Consider the following 21,025-nt stretch of genomic DNA (forward strand, 5'->3'; position numbering starts at 1 on the left):
GACTGAGCCACCCAGGCGTCCCTGTCCCCCCTCTAATTGCACAATATATTACTTTGTGTCCAAATTATGTAAAAGTTTTCTGGAGGAAAACTGATAAATCCATGTTGACTCCCAGCACATGGGGACGCCAACGGGATTCACGATGTTTGAGACAGAGTGTTAACTGTCAGTGCTCATGCGGGAGCTGTTCTGCTCATTCCCTGTTTGCAGTCCCTCAGCAACTAGGAGCAGACTGAGAAACCGAGATCGACACAGGCTATTCTCCCAGGAAAGGAAGAATCCTGGGTGGGATTACAGGAAATCGGCATTCAGCGCATAAAGTTAACTTGGCAAACTGCTAGCGATAGAAGAGAGAAGGGAGAAAAAGCTGCCAATGGAAATAATTTTGACTAAATGCTTTAATGCTCACAATACTGAAAGAACATTGGAAGGGTCTAGGCAATGAGTATTCTCAAAAAACAGCGAAGGGCCAAGGTATGGAGAAAGTGAGTTTATTTTATTTGTATTCTCTAAGTCACGAATCATCATTATTTATTTAAAGAAATTTAATGTTTATTTCTGAGAGAGAACGTGAGCAGGGAGGGACAGAGCGAGAGGGAGGCACAGAATCCGATGCTGCACTTGAACACATGAACTGTGAGATCATGACCTGAGCCAAAGTCAGAGGCTCAACCAACTGAGCCACCCAGGTGCCCGTCATCATTATTTATTTTTAAAATTTTATTTTAGAGAGTGGGAGAGGGAGCATGAGCAGGGCAGAGGGGCAGAGGGAGGGAGAGAGAAAATCCCAAGTAGGCTCGGCACTTAGCACAGAGCCCGATGTGCAACTCGGATCATGAACTGAGCCCAAATCAAGAGTTGGATGCTCAACTGACAGATCCACACAGTTGCCCCAGGAATCATCATTATTAACACTGTTATTACTAAGGATAATAATAATTATATTCGCTAAACTTCTGACTTTCAAGGCAAGCACAGGGCTGACTGCTTTATCTATACCTCATTTATATACCCTTCATTTATGTACACCTCATTGATGTATAGCTCATTTAAAACCAGGTTTGGGGCGCCTGGGTGGCTTAGTCGGTTAAGCGTCTGACCTCGGCTTGGGTCATGATCTCGTGGTTCGTGGGTTCGAGCCCTGCTTCAGACTCTGTGCTGACAGCTCAGAGCCTGGAGCCTGTCTTTGGATTCTGTGTCTCCCTCTCTCTCTGACCCTCCCCTGCTCACACAATCTCTCTCTCTCTCAAAAATAAATAAAACATTAAAAACAAACCAGGCTTTCCTTGGCTTCACCAGTTGTGATGTTTGTTTGATTTTATTTTATCGGTGATGACATCCCTTCCTCCACACCCACATGGGGTGAACTGTGCACGTCAGCCGGGAGCAGCCCTGGGAGTTCTCTGAACGTGGGTCATGGTCGAGTTGGGAGTGGGGAGAGGGGGGAGGGGAGGAAGGATGCAGTTACAGTCTGTCTCCAAAAGGTCCGGGCGGGTCTCAGTCTGCAGCTCAGTGTGTCCAGAACTGGACCCGCAGTCTAACGCCTGCTCCAGATCGTTTCCCCGGGTCATTTTAGGAATGTGTCTAAATCCCCACACAGCTGGACAACTTTGGCCACATCAATGATTTTTCCACGGGAACAGTTCAAAGACCCAAAGAACGAACTAGTTATCAAAGGAAACCAGAAAAATGTGGCGGAAAAGAAATACTCAGAACTAAGATTTGCTTCAAAATATTAGATACTAGTATTTGCTTGACAGACTTAGAACCAGATTTTTTTCAGTTTGTCAAAAATACAATAGACTTTTTGAATACTTCTCAACTGCTGCTAGGGCTCGCCACCCACGGCTGTGATTTCCTGGGTTTATTGGCGTTTTCCCGTTGTACAAGCTGGTTACGGGCTGTTCCTGCATTTATCTCAGAATAACACGAATTTAGGGCTAAACCTTAATTTTCTGGCTAAACTTTAGTCCTGCTAAAGGAAGCTTCTGATAATAGTTCTGTTCATTCTGACTGTACTCTGACAAAATCCTTGGTAATGAAAATACCAGAAGCTGGAGACAGACATGGAAAATATTCACGTAACATAAAATCGGAAGTTTTTGGTTTGCTTTTTACTTTTTGAATCAAGCTTACTGAGGTATAATCTGTATGCAATCAATACACCATAGTTTTGATGAATTTTGCCAAATATCTACATATATGTAATATTCCAGTCAAGATAGGCAACATTTAAGTTGGAAGGCTGTACAAATTCCCTTTGGCTTCCTGATGTGTGTGTTTGTGTGTATGCGGGGGGAGCCGAGGGGGGAACTCATCCTTGAAAATGAAGGTACTTAAGAGAACTTCCACTCTAGTGGAAGGAGATTCTTGAGAACAATTCTATGTGAGATTTTTAATAATCCTCCCATTTTGCAGAAGAAAATTTGTAGAAGAACAGAGCATCACACTCAAAGTCTTATCGCATGATGTGGATAGGACAGTCTGTGCCACTGGAAGGCTTTTTTTTCCTGCTTTTTTATGGCCCCAGACAAAAGGGAATGTTTTGATGTTTTTAAAGTTTATTTGTTTACTTTTGAGAGAGAGGGAGAGAGAGAATCGGAAGCAGGCTCTGCACTGTCAGTATGGGGCCTGATGAGGGGCTTGAACTCATGAACCGTGAGATCATGACCTGAGCCGAAACCAAGAATCAGACGCCTAACTGACTGAACCACCCAGGCAGCCCCAAAGGGGAGTGTTTCATAGACAGTGGGGTGCATGCCATCCTCAGTTTCCAAGTTTTGGGGTTATAAATCATTCCAGAATGCACAGTTTTGCATAATCAAGTATGACTCCTTGACTATATGAAGGTATCTTTGTAGTCCCTTTAATAAGACCCTCACTAGCTCCCTCCAGTTTGTTCCCTCCAGCCTCTCTCCTAGCCCACAGCATTCCCCCGGGCGGAGGGGGGGGGGCGTTCATTCATGGGCCTCTCAGAACAACCATGCCATTACCTTGAAATGGTTCCCAAACAATTGGTGGGTGCCTGCCCTGCTGACCTCATGCTCTCAGAATTAGCACCCAGGGCTCTCCCTTGAGTATCCTATTCGTGTCTGCACTCACCATTAGCAGCACTGTCTTTAGACCACGTTTCACCAAATTGAGTTATAATTCCTTACAAGCTCTCTACTCTCTGAATCTGGCCAGTCTTGCTCTGAAGGTTAACTGATACAATGGCAGGTGGCTTTGGAGAAAGGTAGAGATGGGAGCCTGTTCTAAGGGAGGGGCTGGGGAGGCGGACAAAACCCTAACCCTGTGGTTCAGGAGAAAGCCCCAGATCAAGGATGCCCCCCTCCAGTGCATAGAATAGGACCTGGATGTGCTGGGAACTCAGCATTTATGAAATAAATGAACGGATGTAGTCACAGCAATGGGATTCATAGTTCGAATCCCCAGCCCCACACTTTGGATCTGGTAGAAACGAGCTGGGGACAGCTCAGAGTTCAGGGGTGAAGGAACGCTTTCTGAATTACTTAGCAAATCAGCTGAAGACAAAGGTCCGAATTTACTGCTCATAAGGAGGTTTTAAAGAAGAACTTACCTACTAAAGGCCAATTTAATAAAACCATGGGACAACTGTCTTGCAATGAGAGGCCTTATAGGAGGCAGACTTGAGCTGTTGCCTGGAGTCCCTCTAATAATTTATGATACCGCTAGGAAATGCTGGTTCTGAAAATAAGACAACCTCGGAGAAGAATTTAACTGCAGTGCACTTCGTGGTTCCAGACATCTACTGCTGGAGACAGTCCATCGATCCCGGGGAGTACAATGACTCGTTGCAATAAGCTACAAATGGACTGACTAGTTACTTACACATTGTCCACTACAGACAGCCTCCAAAAGAATCGCTCTGTCGATATCAAGAGGAAGTTAACAGGGCTTCATACTCATTTGTCCCCCTTTTAATGTAATGCTCATATGGTTGTGAGGGTGAGCTGACCTGTCTGCTTTGGAATCAGAGTGCCGGCTTGGAGTCCTAGCCCTGCCGTGTACAGCTGTGAGGCCTCAGACAGATGCTCCTTCACCTTGCTGAGCTTTGGTTTCAACCCCTGAGTTGAGGGTGCATGCGTCTCTTTTCCCAATTCCCTGAATCTAATCTGTTAGTAGGTACGATCAGCTGTGCTTCCAAAATCCATCAGGAGTCTGCCCATTTTTGTCCATTTCCACCAATTATCATCTGGTTCCAACCACCATATGTCCCAACTGGATTCCTGCAGTGGCCTCCCACCTGGCCTCCTTGACTCCACTCTTCTCTCTCCATAATCCTCTACTCAAAGGCCAACATTTTATTTTTTTTAATGCTTTTTATTTATTTCTGAGAGACAGAGAGAGACAGCATGAGCAGGGGAGGGTCAGAGAGAGGGGGAGGTATAGAATCGGAAGCAGGCTCCAGGCTCTGAGCTGTCAGCACAGAGCCCGACGTGGGGCTCGAACCCACGAACCATGAGATCATGACCTGAGCCGAAGCCGGATGCTTAACCGACTGAGCCACCCAGGTGCCCCAAGGCCAACATTTTAAAACCCATCACTGACTTCCCGTTTCATGCGTACTAAAATCCAAACCATGGGCGCTCTCAGTGGACTGGCTGCTGCCTCCTCTCTGTCCCCAGCTTCTACTTCTCTCCTCCTTGTCATCTTCACCCTCAGCCACACCTGACTTCCTTCAGTTGAGGAGACCACTCACCTTGTCTGGCCTTAGGGCCTTTGCTCCTGCTATTCATCTTAGGTGCAGCACCTTTCCTGGGATCTGGTGCCTTCAAGTTCTCCCTAGAGAATCCTTTCTAAAGATATTACCTCTTCCTTGATCATTCTCTATCTCACTACTGGTTTATTTTCTTTGTAGTATTTATCAGCTATTTAAAGCATTCATGTCTATTCTTGTTAGCTGTTTGTTCACTCACCAGAAAGTCAGCTCTGGGAAAGCAAGACTCTGAATCTTTTTTTTTTAATTTTTTTTATTTTTACTGTTAGAGCTGCACAATGTGTCTAGAAGGCACCAGTAAAAGAGGGATGGGTGAATGAGGATAGAAAAAATAATATCTATTTCCAAAGGTTGATGTGAGGCTTAAATGTCAAAACTGCTTTGTGAAGGGTTTTATGATTGTTGGGTTTTATCCATCATTTTATGAGCCTCTAAATTAGAAAATTATACTGACATTTACCAATTTAGGTCAGACTCAGATGAAAAATCTCTTAGCAAATCAGTTAGTTCATCTGCCCCGTGTCCTTTGTGCCTGAAGCTGTTCTTGCTTAATGAAATCACTCACCAACTAGCAAGAATTCATTCTTTGCAGCTGCTTTATGAGGCGTGGCTAGAGTATAAAAGACAGGAAGTCCCTATCTTTGCCTTGGGGGTGTTTACAGATAAAGAATGATGAGCGCCGGCCTGCTTGGTCCTTCTGATCTTCTGTGGTATCATTAGCTGTGCTGTTCTGCCCCACACGGAGTCCTTTCTGTGCCAGCGACTTGCCTCTCTCCTGGAGGGAGGAGTCCACAGGCATGTTATTTTGAAACATCCGCGGCACCCAGGAGATGCGTGGAATTAAGCTGAATGATGGACCATTGCCTAAAATACATTTTCACATATCCGGTAAAAATAGCCACTAGTAATGTAGAAAAATATCTTATTTTGTTTCGAGGAAAAAATGTACGCTTTACTAATGATATGCTCCCTTCCAATATAAAGATCAGACTGACATATCGAAAGGCTTATTCTTGTTTTCTAACAGCAGGGTCTGTTGCTTGGAACATGTTTCATTCCTTTGCTGGGGCCCGCACAGGACTAGTGGCTTGAATCAAAGAGGTAGGTGCCCAAGAGCATGTCTGATCCCCCTGATAGGGGAGAAACAGTCTTGATTTCAATTGCTTAGAGAGCTAAAAGCAAACAAACAAACAAACAAAAAGACTAGTAGATGAAAAGAATTCAGATATTATCGACCAAAGAGGTTTGCAAGGAACATGGAGAGTTTTCTGAAGTTCATCTAGACCCAGATGCACTAAGTAATGTAGGGGAAGAAAGTTGCGGGTAGAGTCTAAATTGAGGAAGACTCGAATGTTTGTAGCAAATACTTCCGGGCTGTAAAGATTCTGTACAACCTTAGATGGCCTGGCCTCTCTGGAGGGGTTTGGGTTGAATAACGTAGGACGCATTACCTGTGTTAATGGACAGGCCTGCTTCCTTCAAGTTCTGTTTTCTACTTTCTTCTGCTTTTTCTCCATGCTGGTGTCTGAGCTTCTCTTATTTCTCTTGGGAGTCCTCACAAAGAGGGAGTGCTACATCCTGGCACCAGGTTTGTTTTAGGATATTAGGACCATTCGCGTCTATAATCGCGACAGAGCCCTGGATAATGTGATTTTCACCTGCAAAGGCCTAATTTATCTCCTTTGTGAGACTCTGATGGCCAGGCAAGTAGATACCTCATCACTTAAGTAATAAAGGGTGACAGTTTCACATTTTTCAAATAGCTGCTTATTGAGAAGGGCACGGGGCACCCATGGTGGGAAACTTAAGTGTTTGACTCTTGTTATGTCTTGAATACTTCTACCCATGTCTCAAGTAGCCCGGGTCAGTCCCTTTGTACTTCCGGCTCTCAGTGTTTATTTGTTTTCTCCTAAAAGCCTTACTGAGATAGTTTGCTACCAATCTCTTAGAGATTGATTTTTCTCTCTTTTGCATCTTTGGGAGAGAGAACTGGGACAGGACTACCAGGTCCCCCTTGGTTCTGTGAACCTGGAAACTGTAAATGAAAGGTGATCATCTGGTATTATTGGGTTTTTATATGTAGGGAATTGTTCCCTGGGAGCCAGACTTTCTTCACAAAAAAATACATGTGTACTCACAAATGCTATGTGCTATGGGTAATCACGATTTTCTTATACTTCACATTTAAAAGAAACGACATTGCACTTCTGTGTTCCAAAAAAAGTTAATGTGCTAAAGAAGTGTGGGAAGGAGAAGGAGGGGGTGTCTTAAAAAACACATCTGGGGTGCGGTTTTCATTGCTCTTTCAATTTTTTGAATATATTCCCTTGATACCAAGGTCAGGTTCTGCTCAGGTTATCCAGGGAAAGCTTGGGCACATGAGTGTCACTGTAAAAAGGTGAAGGAACCCGGAGACATGGACACAATGCAGAGCAGGGTGACAGAGTTCAGAGGGTTTTTAAAGAATCAAAGGGGTCAAGCTCCAACTCCCCAAAAGGCCAGGTTGGAAGAGCCCTGGGACACGCATGGGGTAGGAGGGTGTCACTCGGTGAGTGGGGACAACAGAAACCCCAAAGCCCAGCAGGTTTCAAAGCGCTTTTGTATGGGGGAAGCTAAGGGTGCACAACATTACTTCGATCAAACGTCAGACCAGGTAGAGAGAAAATCAGTCTGAACAGAATGAAAATACTGAAGTTCAAACAGACAGGAAATGTCAGAGCCAGAACACGTACCAGCTGGCTGACTTTCAGGGCTTTCCTTGTGGTCTCATGGTTGTCTAGCGTCTCTTTAAGTATCTCTAGTGCTGATCCTCCCCCAGGAAGCAGTGTGCTGGTTCTGGGCTGCGCCACTCTCCCTACACCGAATGGGGTCTGCGCCCCCCAAACCCCCCGCCCCGGGACCCAGCCATTCCAACTTAACCCTCAACATGCACACAAGTTCTCTGTCTCCACATGGGCTTTCAGTGGAGAGTGATAGGCAGACCCCCACTTCCCCAAAGCCCCTCTCCTTCAGCTAAATGCCCCCACTCTCACTGCTGTTTCCTGAGTGAGTTACCCTCCACTGGCCACTTTCTGGTGTGGCCGTGTCCACCCGCCATGTGGGTGCCTAAGAGTGTCCAGTCACAGCCCAGTCACTCGGTCACTCGGCTTCTTAGCAGCCCTAAAATCGCCACTTTGTGTGGCTGAATCACACTGTGTGCACACTGCTTCCCCTTCAGGCTCCCTCATCTTGGGCTAATGTCATTGATTTTTTTTCAACCTAAACGCACGAGCCTGTGTTGAACCTTCATTTTATTGGTTTTGGCTCAGATTTATTGCCGCTTAAAATAATGATAATAACTTACATTTAATTATCATTTATAGTGATCAAAGTGCTTTCACATATGCTCTTATAATGAAGTTTGACTCTCTTATTTACTGTATCAGCGATCCCTCTTGAATTTCCAGCATCTGGAAATCTGATTAACAGGAACGGCAACAATTGTCACTGATCCATGGGCTGAAGGGCAAGGAACAAAAGGCCAGTCCTGGGAAGCCCCTCCCTGCTTCCCGGCACAGACCAGGCAGACAGACAGCTGATGGCAACTACACGCACACATCTGGAAGAAAATCGCAAAGAATGAGGGATAAGGCAATGTCAGGGAATTGAAAGTGGCCAGGCAAGGTGCTGTTAGAGAGAGGGTGGTCAGGAAGCCCCCTGAGTAGAGACCAGAGTGAGTGGACATCCATGCAGGGCCCCCAGAGAGACCCCAACACACAGGAATGAATGAATCTATTGACTGACTTTCTGCTTTGTTCCAAAGACAATTCCAAGCAGTCAGTGCCTGACTTGGGTTTCTTCTCCTTGCCATTAACTAACTCATGGTTTGCTTCACGAATGCTGAAAAAGCATCTAATACAATGCCTGACACAGAATTCACATTTCAATGACTATTTGTTGAATAAGTGAAAAAAAATATACTGTGAATGATTGTGTCGAATGTTTTGCTAAAAATTAAGAAACACGATGTCTAGACCATTTGACAAGGCTTTACAATGTCTGCCCTGGGACACCCAGCCCCCACTGGTGCTATGAGAAGTGTAATTAGATTGTGATCAATTGTCTGTAGCCCAGTTAAGACAGCCCTGGGGCTATTGCAGATTCTGGTATATGAGCAGCAAACCCCTGATCACAACCCAGCCCCGAGTTATGAGTCTCTGGCCTCAAGCATTCCCTTTTTGCTAATCTCAGAAAAATGGAAGTCTGGTTAGCTCGGTATGGCTTGATTTCGGGGAACTCCTGTAGTGTTATGCAAACCATACTATTCTCCAAATTCTCACTTATCCTCTAGTTAGTAATCTCCTCCAGAATTTCGTCAGTCATCATTTTACCAGTCTCTGCTTTTGGGAAACGACTTTTTAAAAAGATATTTGCAAAGGGCGGGGGAGGGGAATGCGTGGGTGACTGGGTCAGTTAAGCGTCTGAATCTTGATTTCAGTTCAGGTCATGAGCTCAAGGGTTTGAGTCCCCATGTCTGGCTCTTTGCTGAAAGTGCAGAACTTCCTTGGGATTCTCTCTCTCTCTCTGCCCTTCCCCTGCTGCGTGTGCGTTCTCTGGCTCGCTCACTCTAAATAAGTAAATAAACTTTATAAAAAGTTTTAAAAAGATATTTTTGAAAGCTGGCATTTCTCTATTTTTCAGCACCCCTCCAGAATTAGAGCTTCTCCACAATTACCGATTGATCCCACCAACACATGCTTTTAGCATCCGGAGTTGATGTGACTGTACCTGGTGAAACAAATTCTTGTAATAAGATTAATTAATTACTGATGGATGGAGCAACCACTGTATACCAAGAAACACTCCAATAGATAAAAGAGAGATGGAGGGGGGAAAGGACAGGGGGAAAAGAACCCCGGTCCTGAACTGAAGATGGACAGACTAGACACTGAAATATAAATAAGAGACACTGACAAAGACTGAAAGAAACTTGAGTCAGAAGCGCTGTAATCTGGGCAGGCATCAGATGTGCAGCGAGTGCCGGGCAGGGCCTGGCCACCTCTGTCCAGAGAGCCAGGTCCTGAGCACTGAAGGGCAGAGTTGTGACAAATCCCTCGGGGCTGTAGGACAGCATGCTCCGGGAGAGGGAGGGGACAAGACGTGGTTAGGAAGACAAGACATGGTTAGGAAATTGGGGCCCCTCCAGGTTCTAGAGCAGGGAGTGGCTGAACCAGCTTTGTGGAGAATTCAGCAAGAGGAGGGCGGGTGGAGCAGGAGCCCGGGGCTCGCTCACCCTCACCCTCACCTGTCCCAGAGGGAGTTTTCCTCGGCACAAAACAGACACCACTTGCTTGTAGGAAGGTAATTATCCATTGTAAAGACATTCAGCCTATGGTCCTCTAAACAAGGTAATTATCCATTGTAAAGACATTCAGCCTATGGTCCTCTAAACAGATTTACCCCGAGAGACGGATTAGCATCTTAATGGAAAGAGCATCCTTTCTCAGAGTTACATGGTTAAAACTACCCCCTTTCCTCCACCACTGCACAATATGGATCACAGGATTCCCAAGAAGAGGGGGTGATCCTGAAGGCTGTTCCCTAAATCTCCCAAAATTACACAGCCATGCCCTAATGAGAAGTAAGGAGAAAAGAACACTTCCAGGGTACGCTAGAATGAGAAACTATTAAATATTAAGGAATTTTTAGAACTGGAGACACATGGGCTTCCAGATTAGCCTGCCACTCCTTAATCAATCCCTCAGATGTCACAGAAACAAACTGGAGGCCAGTTTTCGGGAACCCAGGCTTTTAAAATCACGAAAGTAGCTGAATGGTGATCATCTCTGACTTTTTCAGAAGGATGAAAATGTCACACCTGTATCCTCTTGCTCAAAGCCTGTGGAGAGCTGGTTTTGAAGACACGATCAACCGCCTTGTAAGAGTGAAGGGCCTCGGGAAAGACCCAACAAATAGCTCAGGGCTTGGCTGATTCAGAGGAGAAGACATTAAAAACATAAAACACGCTTCCCTTTCAGATGGATTCCTTAAAACTCTGCCCCACCAATCCCACACTCTCCTTTTACTTCTGGATGTAACTCAAAGGCTCTGGAAGAGAGGAGACTCCTTCTGGGGTCAAGGGGACTCTCCTTCTCTTCCTTCTCACCCGCCGTGGTCTCTCACTGGGAAATGAGAGCCTGGGCCCAAGGTGAAGTGTGATTTTGGGGGAGTCAGTGATGAGCTGTCAGCGTACTGAGGTTTCCTGTAATTCCAGTGCATTTTGTGCATAATCCCTTCCCCAGTGGGAGAACAGTAAGGCCACGCTATTTTATCTAAAATGTATCTTGTCTCCAGATGTCTGGGGACATGCAGGTGAGAGCAGCAGAACGGGACAGAAAGATCCTGAGCCTGGGACTCAGACAGATCTGCCCCACCCCCACCACTTAGAAGATAAAAGATACTGGGCTAGTCACTTCATCTTTCTGATCTGTAAGATGAATATTATATTAGGTACCTCTTAAGAATGTAATGAGGATTAATTGGGACAATATGAATAGAGCCCTTAGTAGAGATAATGGTACATAATAGACTTTTGAGAAATGGTTGCTATTATTAGTTCTCTTACCAATTTTCAGCAGCCCTGGGATTCAAATAACAGCCGGCAGCTATGCGTAAAAGAAAGTCTTTCAAATACACGCTCACGGGCTGGGTCTATATGGCACACCTTCAGTATCAATTAAGGAACAAACACCTGAATAAGGGAAATGTGGTGAACTTCCAGCCTGAACATTTCAAGTGACTAGGTGTAGTCTTGGGAGAGGTGTGAGTACAGTTGAATGGAAAAGAACATGAAGGTGGAGTCTTCTAAAGTGAGATTTGTGTTATGTCAGGTGTCGCTTGGCCAGCATGGTACTTCTCCAGGACCAGAGCTAAATGCCTGTGATATGCACCCTGAATTCCTAGACTAGCAGGAAGTGAGGGTCAGCATCCAGAACTTGGCCCTGCAGACTACTTCAGAGGAAACGGTCAGTCAAGGACTATCCAGTATTCCCATCTGTGAAATGGACTTGACTTGTACTAGAGGAGCTCCTAGTCGCCTTATAATTTGACAAAGGATTTCATGATTTTCTCATTCTGGAAAAAGTAAAGATGGACCCAGAGATGCAGTCGTTAAGACTTCTCATTTTCTCTCCCCGCCCCGGCCCATCCCATTAAACATACAGCGGAGATCAGGTGAACAATCTCTAAATAAATCATCTGAAGGAATCCATGATTTCTCCAATTCCGTGGCTTCTTAATCAAAAGAGCTTCCTTTCCATGGTTAATGATGTAAATCAATAGAAAATGTGGGAGAAAGGACCCTTACTCACAGGCTGAACTTCTGAAGTGCTAATGGTGATGATTAGCTATTATGCAAAGAAAAAGCAGAATCAATTCTATTCTTCACCAACTGCCTGTGGGAACCAGTCCCCACGGGGAGATAAGCAAAGTCCTGGAACCCGCTGCCAAATGGGAGGGTGAAAAATTAAAGCCTTCTTCAGGGATAAGGAGACGCCATTCTAAGTTTCAAAAGGGGAAAACCAAACACACAATTTGATGCTTTTTTTATACCCTGAAAAAAAAAAGGCGAAATAAACAGAACCAATTACTTTAAACTTAAGGAACGTTTCAAGGGACGCATAACGTTCATCTTTCCTCAAAATATTAATTATTCTATTTTATTTAGTGGATCATTTATTTTGCGGGAGCGTAAAAGCATGCTCCTATTAAACAAGTCTCAAAAATCCCACAGCACATGTAACAGTTCACAATCCCGTCAATCTCAGCGTGGCTTTCACACACACACACACACACACACACACACACACACACACACACACACACACACACTCTATGCAGCAACACTGTACCACGTTTTCCTGATTTTTCTTTGCTTGTTCCCAGCTCAGTAACCCCGCGCGGGTGCAGACTTGGTGCATCTAAAGCAAACCCAAGCACTCTACGTGGCTTTTGGTCCCACGGTCATCCCGCTCTCAGGACACCCGATCTTCCGGAGACCAGAGCACGATTCCGAAATCTCTTTGCCAGAAGCAGTGCCGGCAGCGTGTTCGAATCCAGGGTCGGCACCCCTGCTCGGCGCACGCCCCCCTCCCTCCCTCTCGCGCGCCCACGGACGGGATACAGCGGCGCGCGCCCCGCCGGGGACCCAGCATCTCAAAGTAGTAAGCCTCCCGCCGGCAACACTCGCCTCGTCCAGACGCGCCGGCTCAGGTGTGCGTCTCGCTCCGGGGATGCGGGTGGATCTCCCCCGGGCCGGTCGGACTTCAGGACCCCCTGGGGCCGTCCTTTGTCGGCAGCTGGAACGCCAGCCACTGCTCTCCGCCCCGGGACTGCGGGACCGCCGCCCCGACCGGAGAGGCAGGTGAAGGGAGGGGGCTGGAAAACCCGGACTGGAGTGCCGGGCTGGCGGCACACACGGGCCGCGCGGCGGCGCCACGGCTCAAGGCAAAGCCTAATACACGGACTGGAGTGTTGGGAGAGTTGTTTTTAAAGACAGTTTTACCTGCAGCCCCCCAGCAGGCTGGCAACACACTCAGCACACTGGCGAGTTGGCCTTGGAGCTGACGCCTGGGACCATCTGGGCCAGAAACCTTGGAGGCTGCTGATCGGAAACCAAGGAGAGCTTAGCCTTCTGCAGGAAAACTCTTCAGTTTACGTATTTACTTATGTTCTTGTGGTGGGATGGGATTCCTGTGGACGGGGTGGCTGTTTGGTGCTTTAGGCGGGGAAAGACCCCCTCAGAGACTGGACCAGTAGGAATGATTTGTCAGGAATGTTTGATAATTCTGGGATCTGGGGAAATAAATAGAATGGTTGCTGGTTTTCCTTGAACTCTAGTGACCACTCTCTGCCTCCCAGTTTTGCCCGAGCGTCTCTCCGTGATTCCCTGCAGCCAGGACTACCTTCTTCACTCTTGAAGCAGGGCTTACCTGCCGAATACTCAGTTTCTTTTTCTTTTTCTTTTGAGATAGAGAGCGAGCACAAGCGAGGGAGGGACAGAGTGAGAAGGAGAGAGAGAATCCCAAGCAGGCTCAGTGCTCTCAGCACAGAGCCCAACACGGTTCTCGAACCCATGAACCAGGAGATCGTGACCTGAGCCTTAACCAAGAGTCAGATGCTCAATCAACTGAGCCACCCAGGTGCTCCTCCCCCCCCCCCCGCCCCCCCAATACTCTATTTCTGATTGTGTGAAAGCCTCACTACTCTCCTTTGGGAAGGGTTAAATCATCCACATTTGTCAGGAGCATTTTAGTATTCTGTATTCTACACAGTCAAGTGTATTTCTTTTGCATATGTGTGGCCTCTTAAAGACAGGCAAAGTAGGAGGGCCAGGTAAGGGGCGAAAAGATGCTTACTCAGACCAAGGTAGAGCCACTAAAGCCTTTGCAACATAAACCTCGCTCTGCCTCCCAGCCCCTCAGCACGAACTGTCCCTCCCCTGGGCTACAGATCTTATCAGCGAGAGTTGTTTGCCAAGAGTGGTAGGCAAGGCAGGAGAGTAGGGGGGAAGATGGAAAACTTTGGCCACAGGAGAGAAAACCAGAAAGCTGCAACCTGACCTTTACAAAGGGCTCTGTGAGTCTGTGTTTGCCAAATGAAGGACAAGATGAAGCACCTGTTTCATCTTGACTGTCTAATCGATCACAGGGGCTGCAAAGAGGATTATGATCCACAAAATAATACATTATATCAGATTATAAGTGATAGAAACCAAAACATTAAGAAGGAAGTCAGCCCCTTCTCCAATATTTGTTTAAATCCATCACCTTTCAAGATGCTGTAGCTAACATATTGGATGTCTCCTGTTATATGATAACTTATATTTGGGAAAAGGCAAAACTAGAGGGAAAGAAGAAAAGATCAGTGGCTCCCAGGGGCTGAGAGCAGAGGGAGGGGTTAAGTACAAAGGGCAGGAAGGAAATTTGGGGGCTATGGAATTATCCTATGTGTTGATTATGGTGGTGGTTTTCTGAATATATGCATTTGCCAAAACTCATTGAATTCTACAAGTGTGAACTTTTCTGTGTGTAAATTAAAAAACATGTTGTAGCTGAAAAAAAAGTGGTCCCTTGCTTCTCTCCCTCCTTTCTCTCAGGAGGTATGGGAGGCAGTATGATCAAGAGCTTATTCACTATGGAGAAATCACAGGCTTAAGCTTGGAATTTCCCAGTGAGTGTCCTTAATCCAATCTATAGCGTAGACTCTGTGGTGCAGAGTTACGGGCCCAGAGTTACCTAAAAATACATAAAAGTTCAATCCTTTTTATTCTGTGCAGTGAGGAGTAGAGATTTCTGTGTGTGAGATTAGAAAGAATAAATAGTAAGGCTTTGGAGAGGGGGGCAAGAAGCGGATAAGAAGGGTCAGATCTTGGAAGAAGTAGCGGAGGGCAATAAATGGCTGCTGATTCTACAAAGACCAAACAACAACAGTGTGGTACCCCAGAGAGTGGTTCCCCAACCCGGCTTCACAGGGAAATCATGTGATTCCCCCTAGGTCTGGGGCAGGGTCAGAGAATCCGCGTTTTTAAGGAACTCCCCCAATGATTCTTTGCAGCCGCTTAGGGCCGGTGCTGGGAATGTGAGTTTAAGAGCCACCAAACCTAGGGCCATGTATTGTTTCCTAGGACGCAATGAAAGCCCTTACTTTTCTCAGTAAGGAAATACCTGAGGCTCCTGGTGGAGAGGTAAGCAAGGCAATGAGGGTGTGTGTGTGGGGGTGGGGAGCCACTCGGATTTGTCCATGCAGGGAGGCCTTCCTAGAGGATCAGAGAGCAAAGCAGAGGGAAGACAAGCATAGGGCTGTGTGTCCAGCAGGGACGCGATCAGGTTTAGCAGGCTTTATGGACGGCAGCACCAGGGAAGAAGTAAGAGAAATCCAGGGTATTGTCCTATGTTGTTTGCCAGTAGGTTCCCGCAGCCAGCACAGTACCTGGGCCGGTCAATAGATGCTGGTCGACTGAGTGGATAAATGAACGCGTCTCAGCCATGGACCTTCGCCTGTTACCTCAGCCTGTAAACCTGGGAGAGAAAGATTGTTATCCTTTCCTGCTGGGACATCTTCAGTACTCAGAGAAGTGGAGTTATTTACCTCAAGTCTCATCGTTAGGGAAGGCAGTGGGTATTTTTGCCCAAGAGGAGCCTCAAAGATACGCCTAGTAAGTTTCTTTTCATGTTATTGGGATTTTGGTGATGAACTTGAGTGTTTTACATTTGAAAACATCCAAGAGATTGGTTTCCTAACGAATGATTCATTTTTAAGGTCAAAACCAGTAACTTTTAAAACTATTCCCTAAGGAATGTGAGTGTATCCATTTTGGATACCGGTTGGTGACATTTAGTTCTTTTTTTTTTTAATTTTTTTAATGTTTTATTTATTTTTGATACAGATATTTATTTTTGATTCAGAGAGACAGAGCATGAGAGGGGGAGGGGCAGAGAGAGAAGGAGACACAGAACCGGAAGCAGGCTCCAAGCTCTGAGCTAGCTGTCAGCACAGAGCCTGACTCGGGGCTCGAACCCACGACCGTGAGATCTGACCTGAGCCGAAGCTGGAGGCTTAACTGACTGAGCCACCCAGGCACCCCGACATTTAGTTCTTCAATGATGGCTCCAGATTGGGGTGAAATGGAAAACCTCCCTGCATTTTCTTGTCTGTACCAGTCATTTAAATGACTACACACTTGGTTTGGAGTATACCTATTACTTTTACTTTTTTCTTTCTTATCAACCAAACAGGAAGCATGGGTTAGAGCTGTCCTCTTCTTAAGAAGATAATCTCTATTTAAAAGCAACTAAACTTAAAAAAAAAAAAGACCATCCCCACTGTCACTCATTAATAAAACATGACCCTGAGCAACATGTCAACTTCTGCACATCTGTGGCCTTCCTCCATTCCTGAGGTGGGATCTTCAGCTCTTTTGTTCTTCTCCATATTTCTGTACGTGAAACTAGATTAAGCTGTGCCATAGCATTCCATATGTCACGTCTTCTTAAGACTGGCATTAAGCTATGACTTCTCATGAGACTATGTCTGTGGGCAGAGTTCATTACGTCCTCACTCCAAGTCTGTGAAATAGGGTAGAACCAGTCAGAGACAATTCTGACATTGGATTCAAACCCAGTATCAGTGTTCTTTATGTGGAATGAATATATCAATGAATCTAGTCTCATAGTGAAAGGCAGATATTCACCCCAACAGTTTGTCAGTGCCCGAATGTTCAGACAGATGTGCAGAAAGACAGACATAAATACACATGGGCAAGTGGGGAGCGAGGCAGTCACGTGACCATTTGCCCATACAGTTTGGCAGCTGTATGAGAGTGGGCGCTAACTTGTTGAAGTCATGAAAAGATGGCAGAATAAATAAAAGCTTTAGAGAATACTACAGTTGAAGTATCAAAAAGGTTAGGGTTAGGACATAAAAATGTATAAACAACTATAAAATTTATCAGATATGAGTTGCCAGAGGGAAAGGAAATGCCAATTAAATGGATTAGAAACCAGTTTTCTGGGGGGCCTGGGTGGCTCAGTGTAAAGTATCCAGCTCCTGATTTTGGTTTAGGTCATGATCTCATGGTTTGCAAGACCAAGCTGATAGCAGGTTCTCCCTTTCTCTCTCTCTCTCTCTCTCAAACCAAATAGATAAAGGTAAAAGAAAAAAAGCAATCCGTTTTCTTTTGCCTTTCCTTTTAGGAGGCTGTTGCTGGGGAGCAGCTTCACAATTCAGCTCTCAGGGGCTGCTAACTGGCTGACCTCCTGTCTTTTGATGCGTAATTATAAGGTAGGTGTGTGTATGTGAGAAACAGCAACTGGTCCCTCATGCCTTCCCTGTGTCTGGGTGGGTTCTTGTCTCTGCGGGAAGTGCATTATCAGAGCTGCGTAAACCCATTCTTCTCTGCCAGACTCCCCTTGATGACTCCTAGAGGCAGTAGGTTCTTTTCAATAGCAAGGCTGCCCCAGGTCTCCTGTCTTTTCCCTTTATTGGATTGCAGGCATGAGAGAGAAGCACACAGTGGGATTAGAGAGAGTGGCCTTTCCTTTTCTCTGACGTCACCTTGAGCTGCAGGAGCCCTCTCCCTCTTGGATGTTCCCATGGGCTTTGCTGAGTCTAGCTGTCGTGTTAATTATATTTTCCCTGGGTTGGCAGAATATACACTAGCTTAGTCATGTTTCTATTTCCTCCAGGCTCAGTGCAGCTGAGAGGGAACTGGCTAAATGCAGACATGAAGACCAGGTGCCCCAGCTCCTAGCACCTCATCTTCCCCATCTTTGAAAGGTGCCACCTCAAGGACAGATAGGTGTAAGGACAAAGGGGAGAATGCAGCCATCTGCAAACACTGGCGTGGGCCTCAAAGTAGCATTTCAATGTCAGTAAAGCAGCATTTCCCTGGCTATGTCTTTTCAGAAACCTCTGTCTCCCCACTCTCCCAAAGTGTTCCCCAACAAATGTTGGGGCCCCCAGGCAGGGCCTGGCATGGCCAGTCCTCCCCTCTGGAGCAAAGCATTCATGAACCTCTCCCTCCTTGTTTATCAAGACAGTGACAGCACTCCCCTGGCTGGCAGAGGTATGCTGGCCATGGTGCTGGAGGCTGGTTTTGAATACTTGGGCCTGGGTGCTCTTGCTGTCACGGCCAAGTGCTAGTGCCCGTGTGGCTCCTGTGGAAGCCTTGGAGATTGTCCCTGTAGCTACAGAACTGTGGGGCCACAGCAGGGACTCTCTCTATGATGCAGGACAATCCCTCTTCCCAACTTTTCTCGTGTTTCTTCCAAAGTCTGAGATGCTCCCCGTGACTCCCTTGCCTAGCTATTTGCAACCAGTCTTGATCATTCCTTGTAGTCATTTCCTGAGGACTTCCTCACTCTGCATTAGGCCACTTGATGGGCAGTCACATCTAAACTGCTGCCTCTCTTACCTCCAAATGGGCTATACTTCTCCCTTTGACTGCTCTTCCCCTGATTAGGTTCTTGCCCAAGAGACCCTGGGATCCCTCAAGAAAATGGGCCCCTTTAACCCACAACCTGCCTCTCCCCAGACATGCCCAAATCCTGGGTCAGGTGCAGCTTCTTTGTGCCTCGCACGAGGAATCTGCACCAGCGTCCACCCCACGCTACCATTCTCACTTGGCCTGGCTTTTGAGGATGATCACACAGTCTCTGTCTCTATGTTGATCAAAGATTTATTTTTCAGACTTCGATGGCCTGTTCTGCTGCCATTCTGGGAAGCCCCTGGTCCTCCAAACAAAGGCATATGGAGAGAGATGTCAATCACAGAGACATTTGTAAAAATATACTGAATACCCAGACGTACACAGAGATCAAAGGTTAAGCCATTATGGCCATGAGATGGAATACTGCACAGCCATTAAAACACCTCTTTGGTAAAATAATATCATTTCAACTATCCTTCAATAGTCCGGTTAACCAATATTTTTGGCATGTCTGTCATATGCCATATGCTGTGGTCAGTCCTAGGGTACAAGGAGGAACAGAGCGGACGCGGCCCGTGCCCCATGGCACTTCCTGGACCTCACTATATGCGGCCTCACGTGCTAAAAGCACCAGCTACTTTATTTTAATTTTCTCAACAGCTGATGAGGCAAGTCTGTTATTATTCCTCATTTTATGGATGAGGACACCCAGGGCCAAGGAGCCAGTGAGTAGCACGGAAGGAACTCCAACACCAGTTTATCTGATCCCTATAAATACACATGGCTTCCTCAACTACTTTTATAATGCCATTGGAATTGGGGGTAAGAGGCATATCAAACTTAGGTAATTAAAAGCACATCACTTTATAATGGCGCTCTAAGGAGGTTCTGTGATCCTATTTCATACTCGATTTGAACCCCATTTTGCTTTCTGCAGATTTATGGTCAAACAATTATACTGACAAACTGCTCTGCAGCTGCCCCCCTCCCCAGTATTGATCCCCGAAGCATTATTCAAAAAAAGGACAAATAGCCTGAGAGGCAGATAAATTGATGGCCTGGTTTAGTTTTAAATGGCATGAATAATGTTGCTTCTTGCTCTTCCCCTGGAGCCTTTTTCAATGTCTGATTGACAATAATTTGTGAAAATTTTTTCAGTTAGCAGGAAGAATTAGTCTGTTTTAGTACCCAAAACACATCGCTGTATTTTGCGGCTAGCCAAGTCTAATTGTAATATATTATCATGGACCATGGACATTGTGGGATTCAGAAGAGCTTGCTCTGAATAAAGATGTTTATGCTATAAACCAAGACTCAATGCATTCTTTTCTAGAACTACCAGCCCCCCTCCCCCAATCCCAGTCAAGCAAATAATCCTTTCTCTCTGAGCAACCTGTTCACAATCAGTGCTCCCTCTAATTGTGAGTGAAGCACCACATCTAGTCATCTGAAGAATAAAATACAAAGGTGTAATATAGAAAATCTGGAATTTTGTGTGGGGAGCAGATAAAACTTACATGGGTTCAATGCCGTGTGATAGATGTGCAATTTAAAAATAATTAGAGTAATTACGATTTGTACTCGGTTGAACCGAATGTTTATGGATTTTTTCCTTCTCTCTTAGTCTGTCCTGATTCTGCTAGGTAGAATGTGGTCCTTTTACACATGTATATTAATATAAAGACCCTGGCTTTGTGGCACCTACTAGAGTGGTTTCCTCTGTCTTCTCCCTCCCATCGCCATGCTTCACCTGCCCATTGCTTCTTGGAACCTGGAGCTGGTTCACTCCAGTCTTCCTTTCCTAGAAAGGGATTTGACCCAGATGTTCAGGCTCACAGAAACTCTGGACACATGGAGTGGCATTTAAGGGATTTAAGGTGCCTACAGGATCAGCCCTGTGAGTATCAAGAACATTCTTGGTGCACAGGGAAAGAAGAAGGCTTTGCTTTATTCCCACAAATATCAGAAGGAGAACAATGCCTTCCATTCCATCATTGCCAATAAAAGGTTAAAATTCTTGAGAAATAATAAATTGTAGGTCCTTCCCATGGCTGCTCCTATGGCACAGTGAAAACACAGCAATAATACCACCAGTAGGGGGTGGTTATGTGGCTTGCAGTACTCCAACTATGTAAAGTTTCAAGAAAGAAATTCTGGTGGGTTAAACTTTTTTTTTTTTTTTTTTTTTTACACTAAAGGTCAGTTAACCAATTAGGAGCTTGAAGAGCCATGGTCAGGCCCTCCCTCAGCTGGGGGTGGGGGGCAGGTGAGAGGGCAAAGGGGTGCACTGCATGGAGCACTATGGTTTAGAGTGGTCC

At 45.9% G+C, this 21,025-nt stretch overlaps 1 protein-coding gene across 1 annotated transcript in view; it reads right to left on the reverse strand.

The window, feature by feature from the left end:
* CNTNAP2 (contactin associated protein like 2) overlaps nucleotides 1–21,025 on the reverse strand; it is a 1,359,261-nt gene that overhangs the window by 51,034 nt on the left and 1,287,202 nt on the right. The gene's annotated exons all lie outside the window — the stretch shown is intronic.

Source organism: Suricata suricatta, chromosome 2 (genome assembly GCF_006229205.1).
Source record: "Suricata suricatta isolate VVHF042 chromosome 2, meerkat_22Aug2017_6uvM2_HiC, whole genome shotgun sequence".
Lineage (NCBI taxonomy): Eukaryota > Metazoa > Chordata > Mammalia > Carnivora > Herpestidae > Suricata > Suricata suricatta.